This window comes from Magnolia sinica, chromosome 4 (assembly GCF_029962835.1).
Source record: "Magnolia sinica isolate HGM2019 chromosome 4, MsV1, whole genome shotgun sequence".
Lineage (NCBI taxonomy): Eukaryota > Viridiplantae > Streptophyta > Magnoliopsida > Magnoliales > Magnoliaceae > Magnolia > Magnolia sinica.
The window spans coordinates 92,762,937-92,775,095 of NC_080576.1; the positions used below are offsets into that span (position 1 = coordinate 92,762,937).

Consider the following 12,159-nt stretch of genomic DNA (forward strand, 5'->3'; position numbering starts at 1 on the left):
TGAAGGAAAAACTCCTAATTTTAGTTTACATAGAAGTTAAAAGTGTAACGACCCAAAATTTTAGAACGCACACCTACACACATGAGCATGTATGCTTACATTCATCTAAGCATACATGTGAGGATTCATCAATTCATTAAAGTAGTCACGCACACATGCATCCATCAATTCATGTAAGGCGTGATTTTTATATGCTTGATTGTTCTGTTTAGAGTGAACCATGGATTGTAATTATCAATTATAGAATTTTATGTGTAGATGATTACTTCCACCTCTTATACTCACAAAACTATTTGTTCATCTATAATCTAACCTAAATATAATTGCAGATCATACACAAAAACTTACTCGATCTTAACCCATGGTCATCATCATAGAGTTACATTACTAATAATCATTGAACCCATGAATTAGATCAACTCATTGAACCATGTGATAATGAACCTAAACCATTCAAATCAATCTAATTATAAGATAAATCAATATCCTGATTTTCACCCTTAACTGACAAGTACAAATCCTTCAACTCAATCATCTATTTGCGGTCAATTGTTCATTAATCTTTACATCCACTTATACACACTCAATCATTCATCGATCCAATAGTCTAGAAGCGACATCACATCAAAATTTGTAGCAAGTACGAATTTGCCATTAGCGGCAACCAATCTTCCTTGTCAAAGAACCTTAGTCATAGGGTCTTATTTGAGCTCTGATTTAGTCATAACATCTTATCACAAGAAACTAACTTAGATCTCCCTACATGAAAAGAATTGAAAGATGAGATTAAAATAATGTGAGAATCATGCATAAACCCAAACTACATTGACCTAATGTCATCTAAATGTGTAGGGACTTTCCAGAAGTTCTGAGAAAGAGTTAATAGCTCTATAAAAGCCGCCTAAACCCCACCACGTGAAACAATATACAGGAACCAGAGCAAGATTGTGTGTGTGAGAGAGAGAGAGAGGGAGAGAGAAATCGGATGAGAGAATGAGAGATCAAGCTCAATTGAGTCAACTCGCTTTGTCAAGTCCAGTTTGAGATGAGTTCAAATCCAACAAGATTGGTGTTAACGAACCTGTATCACGCCCCGAAAATTGGCACATGAGAACAGATACCCCAGTCCCCAGTTCCTAGGTGTGAACAAAATGAAACACACATCTAACCTTGTTTAGATTCACATTCATTCCACATGTAAATGGTCAGAGTAGCGCAATTCAACTTAGTGGATTCAAAGCGAGGTAAAGATAATAAAAATCCATAACTATAGGGCTAACACTCAAAGTATCATCCCAATAGTGGTGTTCGCCTAAATAGGGATTATACAAACCACATTAAATGTAACATCCCAAATTTTCATGGCCAGTGTTTATACTCATGCCCAAGGATATCGGTTGTTAATGATGTAATGATTAGAATGTTTCAAAGTCTCTTCTTGACTTTTCTTCTATCTAGATCACGTCTAGTTACATTCATAAAGGTAATCAATCCATGAAAGTAAAATCAACAATTTTATCATTCCAAAATAAGAGAATTAAATAACTTTATCAAATGCCCTCTCAATGGGAGCTTATTACAATATCAGAGTTGTGTAGCGAAAAAAATCATAAACTATTGTCCTATTTATTCAACAAAGTCTTCCATCGAGAGATGGTCTTCTGAAGCCTCAACATGTACATCACCTGCATCATCTATACGGTTGGAGAGGATCAACGCCCTACTCATAGTAATAGTTATCCTTTAAGATTAACAATAATTCAAGATATTCATAAAAGTAATATAAAATTTCTGATACGTCTCGTACTCCACTACTCAAGAGGTATCAGTATGTGCAAATAATATATATATATATATATATATATATATATATATATATATAAATGCATGCCTAGCAAAGTGTGTATGACTTATCATATGTAGTGATCATCATAATGTGGAATATAATTTATAGAAAACTCTAGCTAGCCCCGCATTCTCACACTACGGAGATTCGCCGGCATGTTCAACGCTACCATGGATTTATGTGAACACCTTGAGGCGGCATAACATATGAGTCGGATGAATTACATGAAAAAATCTGTTCATGTAGCAACTATTTGCAACATCCATTTTCAGAAGTGATGTAACACGCATTACGAAGTACTTACATCGATTTGTGCACCACTACCCAAAATTCCATGAAATTAGATGACGACCAAGAGGGTCTCTACCCAGAGCGCATTACGTCCATCATATAATAATTAAATCACTAGTTGTGATACCTTCAACACATCCCTTACATCAAAGAGAATATAAATGGAATTATGGGAGCTTTGGAATTCCAAGACACATGCCCAAGCCTTAAAGATAGATATCATAAGGCCAATAAAATAAAGAGGAGAGTAGCAATGGCTAACTCAATAAAGAGGAGAGTAATAATGGTCAACTCAACAAAGAAGAGAGTAGCAATAACTAACTCAACAAAGAGAAGAGTGGCAATGGCCAACTCAATAAAAGAAGAGTAGCAAGGGCTAACTCAACAAAATTAGTAAAGGCAAGGGCAAGGTTTGTATTCATGACCTCACATAAATTCATAAAGATCACACATAATTAAAGTCTGTATCCATGGCCTCACATAAATTCATAAAGATCGCTCATAATTAAAGTCATATTAAAATTTTAGAGGTTCTATACCACACGTTTCAAAACTTTGTGAGTCCTTCCACCAAGTCAACTCAGTTTTGTCAGGGAAGGCTTCTCTATTCCCTTTTGAAAGAATGCATCATGGAAATAAGGAGGAAGGAAGAACTAGCTAACCTGAGCTTTCTTTTATCAGCCTTAAAGGTCATTAGATTTTCAGCACTCGGTCTCCTTCTCTTCTTCTCCTTTGTTCGTTTTCTTCTTTCTTTTATTCTTCTTTGTGTGCAACGTCTTAGCTAGGTGGGGGTTTTTATAAGGATTTTGGGAGTCTAGATCCTTCATGTAAAGTCTGTTCGCAGTCGAAGTTGGTTCGTAATGCATAGAGGGTGGGACGAGTTTACAAGCTCTTCGGTGTGGAGCGCAGATCATGTCTTACGTCTGATTGATTTTCTTATTTTCTGTCCCTTATTTGATCTTCCAGTTTTCTTTCTTTCTTTTGTAGTCCATGTGGGCTATCAAGCAGGTGATCTTGATCTTTTAGATCAGTGTTTATCGCCAAGCGTCTACTCGACAGATGGGTTCCGTCTTCAATGGCGGTCTTGGCTAGTGTTATCCTCTGTCCGATCGGTCCCTTTGGACGGTTTGGATTTCATTGTTTAGTGGCCCCAGATCTCTGAAATTGATAGTCTGGGTGGTTGCGTCGGAAGGCTTTCGAGAGCCTTCTTTTCCCACGACGGAAGAGTTGGAGAAGAAGATGGACGTGCGTATATATTCTCCACTCTTTTCGGCTCCTCTTTCGTCGGAATGGATCGGAAGGGATGTCCTTAGGGGTTGAATGGTTCGGATCTCCTCATACCAGTGTCGTGTGACGATCAGTAGTTTCCCTCCTTCTAAAGTTTTCTTTGTGTGGGGCTCTAATTGTCCGAGTGGGTGGCAGCGCCCCTGATTCATTTTCGGTGAGGCTTGTTAGGTTTTACATTGTGGTGGGATCCACGTTTTATGGACGGTTCTGATCCACCCATCGTCTTCTGATGGTGAGTCCCATCTCCCTCCACAGTTGTGGCTAGGTTTGAATTTCCCAGCACTGGAGCGAGAGAGGAGGAGTCGGGACAGGTTCGGTCAAACGCGCTTTGAACGAACCTTATGTCTTGGTGTTGTGCGGGTGCACATTCCCTGTGTACATGCACCATCCGTATGTGGGACCCACAGGTGATCCAGGATAATCCTCTCCATTCATTTGTTTTGTTAACTCTTAATACGGTCCGTCCTAGAATATAGGGCGTATATGGGCCTATAAGTGGGCCACATTAACAGATTTCTCCCCTATTCAAAATCACAGGTCATTACAGTAAACATTCTATAAAACAATTAATGGAATCCACCCAATTAAGGACTCCAAATATACAGATCCTCAAAATATACAAAAAGGAGATAGGCGAGGCACTCCGCCCAGGCCTGCCCATCCGTCAATTGGAAGTACGAGGCGCCATCAATAAGGTCAACTATGTCTCATCTAATGTGTTGATCTAGGTGGTACATGCATCAATAGTATTATCTAGTTGGTGTTTAAAATAGCATCTCAGGTGGGATTGAGTTACTAAGTCAGTGGTTCCATTTTCTAAGTTACACATATTATCAACACAATCAAATATAGGCGATAATATGATTACAAAATAAACAATTCCTTAGCTAATTATTTAAATGTATGGATGACATAATGATACGCACAATGATTAGCCCACAGTACAACCTAACAGTATTTAACATGTTGAATGCCTTAGATCAACGATACAAATATAAAACCACATCAACGCTATTACTAGCGATGATGTCAATATATGCGTAATAATTGGCCCGTAAGACAACCTAACAATGTAATGATTTGCATGATTAGTTAATTAGTTATTATTTTTTATTCAAATAGCACGTTGGTGAATCTAGGATACTTTCATTTTATTAATTATCACTAAACAGATTCACGTAACTCATGGCGGCACGTAGCGGCTCATCACCAGTGTCCCTTAATCCAAAATTTGGTTTATCACCCACTAGTCCGTACAATACAATTGGGTTAATATTTGGGCTTGTCGCCTAGGGAAAATAACAATAGGGTGAATGTTGTCACCCAAACCTTAATTTTGGAGAAGGCATGCCACCCAAACTATTAACAATATATTAGGATCGCAACATTCATCGATACTTAGTGGTCACTATGGGGAGGTTCATCACCCAATGTTTTACCAATACGGCGGGATCGTCACCCAATATTTGGCCTATGTTGCAGGCACGTCACCTCAGCATGGGCCAACAGCTCCGACATAGTGTCTCATACCACCATGCCTGACTCATGAGTCTTTGTGGGATCGTAATGCACTAATGATTATGAATGGACTTAATTCTATGGTAATAGTGGTATCATATATACCTTTGAATGTTATACAGCTACTAAACATAAGAATAATCAAGCCATGCATTGGACTAATTCGATAGATAATGGGGGATCCTAGGCAAAATCGACATTTGATAAAAAATATCCTGTGTAGCTCCAACTACTGTCGGTCATCCATGTTCAACCTCGGTCAACTGTATAACTCTGAGATAGTCAATCCAAAGTGGGTCATCCACTTAACATTTCGTATGGTTCGATCAACACGACTACAAATCAGATTATCAAATACATAAACATAATAATGAAACAACTTAATACCATAACAAGGTGCATCAACCGAACATATGTATAAATCAATATAATTCAATATATATCAATACAATCCAACGTTTATCAACATCACTTATTAATAATACACGACTTCTAACAGTAGGAATTTCATCTTTTTGAAGCATTTTATCAAACACATTGACTAACGTCAATAAGTGACATTAGGATTATAAAAATAAAGCAATGCAGGCACTATATTTTTCCAATCCCATTTCGGGAGTGGGCACATCATACAGTGGAGCCCACATGAAGCATGCACAATCAACATCGTCCGTCTGATTTGCCATCTCATTATAGAGCAGGAGCCTAAACATGAAGCCGATCCAAATCTTAGATGGGCCACGTCGCATGAAACAGTCTTGTTTGAACGCCTACCAGTGAAATCTTGGGCCCACTTGATGCGTGTCTAATCCACACTGCCCATTTGTTTTGCCAGCCCATTTCAGGGCACGAGCCAAAAATGGAACAGATTCAAAGCTCCAGTGGACCTCATCTAAGGGAACTGTGGTGATTGGGTGTCCAAAATCGTTTTGGTTCAGAAACGGCTTCAAACCGTTTCTGATTTGAAACGGTTTTCCCCCATACTCGAGCCATTTCTGATTTGAAACAGTATTCAATGGTATACATATTATTTCCACTATTTTATTGGTCCCAATTGAGTGTTGGATCTTCTTATTTGTTATTCTTATGTTTTATTGTTTTATTTTGAAACAGATGAATGGAAGGGATTTGATTAATTACCTTTGAGTGGACCCTACAAGACTCAAGAGGCACATTGGTTTATATCTGCCGCATACTACCGATTCATTTTCAGTCCTTTCTTACGCCAAAAGCTCCCGAACCGTACTTTCGCATCCATTTCCATCTCCCTCTCCCTCTCTGCTCCCGTATTCTTCGATCTCGTCTCACGTCTCTCTCTCTCTCTCTCTCAAATGGAGATCGGCGTCGACCAGATCTGAACCATTTTCACTCTCTCCCTCTCAGGTTTAATGGCGGTCGAATGTCTGTGAGTGTGCAAGAACGCAATCAATCCCCGCCATTTCTAATCTTCTTGGATCGAGATCTCTTCCAATCTCAATGGCTTCCGCGTCTGCTCTGCCTCCTCCTTCATACGCTCTCGAGAAAATCGAAGGTATACTCTCTCGATCTCTCTCCCTTCATCTCTGTCTCTCTCACTTCCCCTTTCGATTATCAAAATTTGGGCAGCAATCATCACGGAGGCAGCCATATCCGCCGCTGTCCATGGCCGGCGACATCTGCATGTTAGTTGTTTGAAGAAATGCTTCAACCAATAACATGTACCGCTGTTGTACATTTAATCTCTCGGTTTCTTTCATATTTTTTTGGCCCATCCATGAGTGGACTAGCCTGATATATGGGAGGGGAACAATCAACATTGATCCACCTCATTAGAGGCAGTGATCCAACACATACCACTTTAGACCATGTGTTTGTGTGGATAGGGCATACATCCTCTGTTTATTCACTTCGATGAATGTAACAAGAAATACAGATGGGAACATTACAGTTACGAATTCCAAATGCAGTATGGATTGATTGGATGGTCAGTGGGAACGACAGTGGGTTATGCACAGACTGCAAAGATCAGCCGTTGGGTTTGTATTATTTCATTACATTCTATTGTTTGTGCATGCTTTCATCAGTCAATACAAGTTTGGATGCTCCCAACACTTGTGTTTACAATTATTATCTCTTGTCGTGTTAACTTTGAAGGTAAATCTTAGTGCTGCTATTTTATTTTTTTAATTAACTTTTCTAATAACTAGTGCTACAGATGTCATTCATTTCCTTGAAGCCAAAGTAGTAAGATGTCATGAGTTCAAACGCATGAGGCTGGCTGTGAGGAGTCATCTAACCCCTCCATTAGATGCGTCAAATTATATTTCTTTATCCCGTAATCCAGCTTTACTTAGGTAGGTAACACCAAAGGAAAGTCAACGTTGGTAGGGTGAATGCCTATCGTAGAAGCTTTCAATTGGAACATGGACGCGGATTGCCCATGCTCCGGCCACAGAGATATTCCTGTGCCCCGTGCTGTCGTAAGCTGTGGTCCCTAGAGATTCCCGTGTCAAATCTACTCCGTCTATTGGCTTTGCAAGACCAAAATAACTTTCGAATGTAAAAATCAGGCAGATCCAGAACTAGGGTGGGCCACAGAAAACGAGACAGTGGGAACTGTATCTTTCACCATTGAAACATTCTTGGAGCTGACCATGATGTTTTTATGTCATCCAACCATTCATAGGGTTCTTACCGCTCAGATAAAATGTAGGCACAAATATCATCCTGATAAAAAATTTCTATTACTCCCCACAAAATTTTCAATCTTGGGCGTTCAATCTAAGCTTTTTCGTGTGTATGGCCCACATGAGTTTTGGACCTGCCTGATTTTTATCATCCTGTCCTATTGTCGTCGTGCAGAACTGATGTATGGACTGGATTTGTCACGGGCCGACACAGCTTTGGACAATGGGACCTGAATGTAGGTGTAGCAGGTATATATTTTGAATGTTTTAAATTCTTGCTATGAAAATCTACTACTAGCTTCTCCATGTGCCATAAATGAATAGTGAAACCTGAATCTCTCATGTGCCATAAATTGTTTTGAGGATTTTTGCATGTAAGGTGTATGTTGTTATGCTTGTGAGAAGGGCCTATGCATTTGATAATTACATGGGTGGAGGAAAAGGTGGCATCGGTAGAGATCAAATGGGAAATATCTGTGGCAGGATCTGTAACACAGTGGCTGAAGTGCAGGTGATTTAGGATGGTCTTAAGTTTTGCATTTATTTGGGCCTAAGAAATATTGGGCTATTTCAAATCCCATGGTGGAATCAGATGGTGCACTGCACTCAAATGGACAGTGGCGGGTGCATGTCTCCAATGCTGTAGTTGTAACTTGTGTAGATGTTACCAATCTAGCTCAAAACTTCTTATGTGAACCTGACTGCCATAGGTTAAATAGGACAAAGCAGGCTTGGTTCTCTAACAGAACAGGGAAAAATATATCTTGGCCTGAAATTAAGGATTCTTTATATTTATATGCTGGTTTATTCTTGTTTACACTTGCTTTACTGAAAATTGGCAAGGCTTCGTTAGGAAACCCCTAGGAAGATATATCATGACAATGGGCATTCTCTGTCAGGAGTCCTCTATCCATGCCATGTCAGTGGATTACGTGGCATGTATGGGGGCCTTCTGTCAGACTCTTTCCATCATCATGATGTATCTTCCAAGGGTTTCCAAACAAAGCCTACCATGAAAATTTACTTTACAAAGATCTATCATGGCCTGTTATTGAGGAGAACACTTTATTTAAGTGCTAGTTTATTCTTGTTTTTGCACTTGCTTTAGTGAAAAAATTGTTTATATGTATATTAATTTCTTCATCCTCAACATTCCAAGTTAAACCGTTCTTATAGTAATTATAAAATTTGCCTTTATAGTTGGAAATGCCGGAAGCCTGGCCACCTTGCTGAGGATTGTTTAGTGACATTTCATTCACCACACCTTTCCATGAATCAATCATGTGACCTGGTAACGTCTCCTTTCTCATTTTAACCAAAAGTCTTAAAGTTGTTAACATCATCTGATGTTGTACTTCATATTTTAGTAAGAGTAATGTGTTTTCTTCTTTTATTTAGGTACCCAAGAGAGACCATAAATCTGGTTTTATATCTGAAGATATTCTTGCTCTCTACAAAAGGTTATTATCATATCCACTTGTGCAGTGCTTCTATATTTTTGTCATATGTTATTCATCTTAGCATGCTTAGTTATGTGCTGCATGTTACTTGATATCCCATGCTTGCTTAAGAACTGCAGCCATGTGCCTCAAATATCAGGGAAAAACACTTTTATGAATTGTGTCTAGCCCATCAAAATGCAGGCTTAACGATCAGATGGAATTGCATTTGTTTTAATCGTCTTCAACAGTTCTCCTGAAGTAGCGCGAGATTATTACTTTTTATGAATCTTCTCCCGTGATGTTCTTCTAAAAAAATGCTCAAGCATTGGACCTTCTTTCTTCTTCTCAGTGAAATACACTGGCAAACTTGAAGATGGAACAGTTTTTGAGAGGAAAGGAACTGATGAAGAGCCTCTAGAGTTTCATGTGTTTTGTTGGTACGAGCGCACCTATTCTTGTAGTTTCTGTTCACATTTTCTACTACCATCATCATAGGAATTCTCATGGTAGCTTCATGGAAATTCAACCACCAACTGCCAGCATGACATCATCTTCCTCCTTTAGCCTGGCTTGAGAACATCTAGTGCAATTACTACCAGGCAGGGTTCACTACACCAAAAGTTTGAGCAGTAACAGTAACAGTAGCAGTAACAACTCCACCAGAGATTTCCAAGTAAAGCCCTTCCCTACATGTGCTAGTGCTAGTGCTACCCTTCTCTACATGTGCTACTGCTTGTGCTAATTCATCTTAATTCTATTTATTAATATTCTATTGATTTGTTCCATTTTTCTTTTCTTATTTTTTTATGTAATCTGGTTTTACTGGATATTTTCCTTTAATTTATAGCGAAGTAATATGGGATGTTTCCACAGGTTTGGATTTTTAATATGCCAATCTTTTTTGCAGATTCTGGAGCCATGCCAAAGTAATCTTGCTTATCAGCCCAATATGCTGAAGGTTTGTTACTCTAGTCATAGGCAGATCTGATAAATCTAGGAGAATAGGACACCTGGTATTGTTTGCTTCCCTTATAATAGGACACCTAGTCATAGGCGAGAATTGCCATTCTCCATATATGATTATTATAACACTGATCAGTTGATATTTTTATGGGATGATTTTTGTTTTCTTTGCTGCGCTTGTGCAGAAGAAAGCATGGTCAAGTCGTGAAAAGAATATCTCAGAGGCTATTCATGGGGTTGGAAGAAAAGGTACAGCAGCAGTGCCAAGGAATCCTCTGTATCCAAGTATTGGTGGTAGGGGTGCTGCTTCTGGTAATATTGATCAGAGAGCAAAAGGACGTCTAGACGGAATGCAGAGCTCTGGGATGGCCACTGTCTGATGAAACTCGAGAAGCTCTTCCAAAGGCACTTCTGGGACTTTTTCATGTTCATAAAGTTTGCAGGTGATGCTTATACTTCTTTCCATTTTCACTTTATTTGATCTCCTTCAGCGGCTAGAGCATATTTTCAGTTTCGGTACTTAAAAGCTGATAAGCAGTCAATCAACCTGTCATTCCTATGGATTTTATTTGTGCATCTGTTTGTGTTCCATATTTTACATATTATATGGGAACCTATTTGTAAACCACCAACCCATTTAAAGAAAAGACAGGTAAACCTTGTCTCAACTTTTGACAATTAATTGGAATGGAATGGAACAGGTCTGTATATCTTTTAGCAGCACTGGCAGAAGCTGGATTCCTTATTGGATTGGAATGGAATAGGTCTGTATATACATTTTTTCCATCATGAAGGGCTTGTCTTGTGTAAGATTTTTAGTTATCGATAGAAAAAGGAAAAATCTTTTAGTTCTGTATTGCATTATTCTTCTGATATTGATAATTTGGTAGAAGTATTTTGTGAAATGCTGCGACAATCAATGAAAATGCAGACCTTTCCGAGACTAAGAAACTTCCATCATGATCATCATTTTCTTTTATAGCAATTTTGGCGAGTTGATTCTGTTATAATGTTATTCTGTGAGAGATTGCAAACCTACCTACATATGTATATGAGGAACTATTTTTGTTTACATATATGAAGAATCATGTGAGGACTTCATACAAATTTGGAACTTTGTTTAACCTGGGAACAATATTCTAAAAAGAAATTTACTATGGTTTCCTAAAACAGGTGGAAAGCATCTTCATTAAAAGAATTAGGTATTGATACTCAAAACGATTATACCTCAGGTTTTTCATAGCATACTACTAGACCAAGTAGGTATCCTTGACCGTCTTTCTTTTTCAGACCAAGGCAGTGAAACAAGTGTTCTGGCACAAATGTATGTGGCTACAAAAGGTACGCTTTTGCCTTGAAATTTCTTGGCAAATTTGGGACTATTGTATTGTGTTGTACCATTGAAATTTGAGATGCTGATGGTTTTGTTGTTCTTACTACTTTTGCAGCAACTATTTGACAGCTTGTGCTCTATGTCAAAGGACACATCTTTGCTGCTGAAGACAGTTGAAAATACTCATTTAAATACTTGCAACAGTGTGAAGGCTGAAGTCAACAAAATTAACTTTTCTAACAATTTTGGAGCCTGTTAGATTATAGAAGCCTGGAAATGAAATGTTGAATTGAAATTGAAATGTGTACTAGAAAAGAAAGAAAAGATTATTGTGTGAATCATTCTGTTGTCCTTTTCTTTTATTTGTGTAATTATCTAGCATATAATACAAGTAGATTACATACCCCACTCTCTCTCATACAATGAACAAAGGGGTTTGAAATTGTTCTTAAAATTCCATCCTAAAATCTGACTGTTGGCAACATTAATAGGCGTTCAAAAACGTTTCTAAAATTGTGCCTGAAATGTGACCGTTGGCACCAGAACAGTTTAAAACCATTCCTAAATTCCATTTCTAAAAATTGAAACGGTACCCAAAACGGTTCTGAACCGTTCCTGTTTTTCTGCGGAGGAACGGTTTGAAACCTTTGCTGAAGCATTTAGGAACGGTTTTAAACCGTTCCTAAATGACGATTTTGTGTCAAGGCAATTTCACCCCACTTCACTTCACCCAAGCCCGATTCGTTTAAATGCCTTAGAGGGGCTCCATCAAAGTCAAAAATTCTCTAGCATGTTCATCATGTTTCGAGGAAG

At 38.5% G+C, this 12,159-nt stretch overlaps 1 long non-coding RNA gene across 1 annotated transcript; it reads left to right on the forward strand.

The window, feature by feature from the left end:
* Positions 1 to 11,240: 11,240 nt before the first annotated feature.
* LOC131244592 (uncharacterized) lies at positions 11,241 to 11,749 on the forward strand. Its single transcript, XR_009170412.1, has 2 exons — positions 11,241 to 11,354; positions 11,462 to 11,749. It is a non-coding gene; the product is annotated as an uncharacterized LOC131244592 (long non-coding RNA).
* The last annotated feature ends 410 nt before the right edge of the window (positions 11,750 to 12,159 follow it).